The sequence below is a fragment of the Macadamia integrifolia genome, unplaced genomic scaffold (assembly GCF_013358625.1).
Source record: "Macadamia integrifolia cultivar HAES 741 unplaced genomic scaffold, SCU_Mint_v3 scaffold269, whole genome shotgun sequence".
Lineage (NCBI taxonomy): Eukaryota > Viridiplantae > Streptophyta > Magnoliopsida > Proteales > Proteaceae > Macadamia > Macadamia integrifolia.
In genome coordinates this window covers 198,731-203,031 of record NW_024868889.1, presented here as the reverse complement: position 1 = coordinate 203,031, position 4,301 = coordinate 198,731, and positions in this window count along the sequence as shown.

Here is a 4,301-nt window from a genome sequence, read left to right as displayed (position 1 = left end):
GTGCTTGGAAACACATGTGGAATGGTCCTCAACAGTGATGGACATTGGTCTATAATGATTACCACAGGTGGTCGATTATCTATTGCTTTCAACCAGGTAGAGAATAATCAAATAAATGACGTAATCATCTTATCTGCTATCAACCAACATCCAAACAAAGTAGTTTGATTACAATGATCTACTCCGACAAAAGGACCAAATGGGAAGTGATATTGTAATATCCCGCTTCTTAAACCCGGTCTGATTTCGTGGTTGAACCGGTTTAACCATGCAGGAACCGAGCCAGAGGATGTTAGAGCGGGTTCCTTATGGGCTATGATGGCACGGGTGACCTTAAACACTGGCTGGCCCGACAAGTCCGAGCCAGTGCCAGAAGAGACGGGAGTACCCAAACCGTGTACGTGCACCTACCATAAGGCTATGTACGGATAGTACAGGTATTATATCCGTATTTTAAGGTTATATACGTATGCTACATTGTATGCTTGGGGTAGGGTCCGAGCCGAGGTCCGAGCCCGGTCAAAATCCCAAGTTTTGACTCTCGGGTGGGTATGACAGGTGGGTACACCTATCCACCTGAGTGACCCATCCATCACTATTCACTTAAGTAGGAATAGTATATAAAGCTTTATGACTTCTTTTCTTTCCATTTATTACCCCGTACGTTTGGTGAGAAAAGTAAAGAGGAGAGAGAAAAAGAAAGGGAAGAAGAAAGGAAGAGGAAGAAAGGGAGGATTTCAGTGGCGCCGAAGCTCGATCTTGCCATTCCGGTGCCGGGAGAGTAATCTTCAACTCAAGATCTACAGTTGGAGGTAAGAAAAGTTGGGTTTATGAACATTCCCCATACCCACGCTTTAAACCCTTGATTCGAGTATGGTTTCTCAAGATCTTGTAAACACCCTTTGAAATGATGAATCTAAGGTTTAATAGATGATCTATGTGTTGATCTTGAAGGATTTGAAGAGATATTGACAAGGTAGAAGGAGCATTGTGAGTTGGAAGTGTTTTTGAAGGGTTTGAAGTCATTCTTGAGCAAAGAAGGTAAGATGGTTCCCCTCACTTGAATCTAACTTAAATCTAAGCTAGAACCATCCTATAGGACTCTAAGGGTGTGAAGAATGGGTTGAGAAAAGCCCTATTTGGGTCCCCAAGGAATGGAGGAAGTTGAGAAGAAACTGGGGTTTTTCCGCCAAAACCGACGGGTAGGACCGGTGGGTAGACAACCCACCTGAGACACCCACCTGAGAGGACCAGGGGGGTTCTGGCCAAACCGGCGGGTAGGACCGGCGGGTCCTACCGGCGGGTCCATACCCGCCGGTCCAAAACCGGCGGGTAGGACCGGTGGGTAGACAACCCACCTGAGTGACCCACCCGAGTGGCCAGAATGTGATTTTTAGGTCCGATCGAGACCAAATCGGACGTGGGACCTTCTTTCGACGTTCTAAACACGATTTTGACGTCGGATTTCATTAATTTTGATTCTAAAATGGTGAAGTACTAACCCCTCTCAATTTTGTTAGGTTCACCAAAGCCTACCCGTACCGCTCCGGATCTCACCCGTACCGAGCGGGAATCCTTGTACGCTACAGGTAAGTGGAGAGAGGACGTTTGGCCTATTTCAAGGCATTTGTTTGGCATTCATATAACTATATCTAATTTAGTCATGTCATCATGAATATGCTATATAGATTAGTCATTTCACACATTGATGTGCATTTATGCTATGTTTACTTTTCAAATGCAAATTGAATGGGATGTTATATGTCGAATGTGTACATCATGTTGCATAATGCATTGATAGACTAGATGCCGTGGTCGGCTTGGAAACGAATGCATTGGTGGCCCGTGGTATGGGACACGGAGGTACTATGCAGTCGTACTACATATAGGAGCATGCGGTATTAGGATTTTCACCATCCCGTGCTACGACCCTTCCCAACAGGGGTTCAGGTGTTGGGTTGCCATTTGGGGGGAAGCAGGGGTCGCGGTTGTCCGACACTGTGGCGGTTAGGCATTACGCCCGGTGAGTCATGTAGGACAGTCGGCAACCCCGGTGGTATTTCAAGAGGGCCAATCGTACTGCTTTTAAATTGCTGGAGTCAGCACTGTCATTTAATTTATTTACATTTCTGTTGAGAGCCGGTGGACGGCATTGTCTTTATTTTCCGAGTACTCACGGTGGGCCTTCTCCAACAGCCCTATGGGTGTATCGCGGGAGGGAGTTTGCGGCTCATACCCGGAGTATACGCGCACTGTGGTTGTAGTAGCACTAAAACCAAAGACTTAGTAATGTTGTTTAGGTGTATGTGATTTAAAATGACTTGCATGGCATGTAGTGCATATGATGTGTTGTGATGTGTGGACTGTTGTGTGTGGTCCACCTCTCTACTTACTGAGCTAGTGAGCTCATTCCACGTGTACACCCTTTTTTAGATGATTTTGCAGGTCATTCATCTGAGGAGCTTGGGGTGGGTCCCGCAGTCGAGTTTCCTGATGAGGACTGGTGGATCCCTGATGAGTTTGAGCACGGCGTAGACTGCGCGTGTGAGAGCTGTGCTGCAGGACAGCAGTTCTGAGGCCGAGCTGAGCTCCAGCCTTGAGATCGAGCCGAGCTGTGTACTCTGATGATTTTGATAAATTCATGTATATACTTGATATTTGAACTTCATTCTTTTTGTGTATATATCATGCCTTCGGGCCCAAATGTATATAATTATGGTATTATCATTTGGGTATCGAGTATATGGGAATTATTTACAGGTAAAACTTAGTCTTCCGCTGATCTGATGAATTGATGTTAGTGTATGTATGCTGTGGTGGAATACAGTATCTGATGATCCTGGCAGATTTGGGTTAACCGGTGTTAACTCGGTCACCGCTCCGGTTCAGGGTGAACGGGGTGTGACAAACGGTGGTATCAGAGCGTGATGCTCTGCTCCACTCACAGCATACCATTAGAATCCCGTAGATTCTATAATAGGAAAATGGGGTTGGGCAAATATAAAAGCTTTAAAGATTAAAAGTCAAAGAAAGGAAGTATAAAGATTGAGTCATATTATAAGTTGCATTCATGGTATACGTGAGTGTAGATAAAAGGTAATTAAGTTGGTACTATAACCTATAAAGTACTATTTCGACGAAATTTCGGCAGCATAACGGCGTAAAGTGGGATTTCCAAAAATTTTACACAAAACCTGATAAACAACAGATAATAATATAACAAAGAGCACAAATAGAAAAGTCACATCACCCCAAAACCACACAGGAACTCCACATATGAAAACATTATAATAGTCCAATATCCAAGGATACTTCATTCCATAAATGAAATCAAGTTACATTGCAATTACAAGGAATGAGATAAATAAATACACAATGTCTACAAAAAGAGAGAAAATGGATAAACAGCTAGTGTGGGCAAGCCAACCCCTCACTGGTCGTCGTCATCGTCGTCGATGATCACCACGTTCGCCGGAGGCCTGGAGTTGACGTTGAAGTGATGATCGTAGTAATCGAACCTCGTGTTCACCAACCGTACCTCCCTCCGAAGCCGGCCATAGTCTGCTGAGATAGCGGTGGCCCTAGTGTCCAAGTCCTGAGCCAGCCTACGGAAGGAATCCTCCAAGGTGATCTGCCGTGAGGCAATCTCGTCCAGCCGCCTCAGTATCTGGACCTGGCCATCCTGCAAGGCCCGCATGGAGGCTGTCCGGTCCTCATAGTCGTAGTCACCACTCCCAGGTGGTGGGGCTCCATATGGTGGGGCTGCAGCTCTGGAAGAACTAGGGCCCGTACCTCTCGACTCCTGAGGCACCTCCTCAGGGATACTGCCACCCATCAAATCTGCCTCCTCGTCCTGAGGAACGTAGTCCTCGTCCTCCTCACTGGACTCCTCCTCCATGAGGACATCCTCTACAGGGGCAGCCCTCTTACCCCTACCTCTCCGAGCTCCCGATCTCGGAGGTGAATCCATGAGGGTGTGGAGACCCATCTTCAAGAGGTTGCTCCGATCGAATCTATCGGCCGGAGTCTTCCCCTCCTCTCCGCTCAGATCCACCCTGAAGAACTCGAAGATCCTGGTGAGGATCCTGCCGTAGGGGAATCCTCCGTCCTCTGGGTGGGAAGCATGGTGCTCCATCGCTCTGAGGATGATATAGGGAAGGCACAAGTGCTCCCCGCCTCCCTCTGCGGCCGTAAAGTTACAGAATGCAATAAAAGCCGCCATGAAACCTACCTGGTTCCGATGACCTCCTCTGGGGAGCAGGTTGAACTGGATCAACCGGGCGAAGAGACGGACCTCAGGA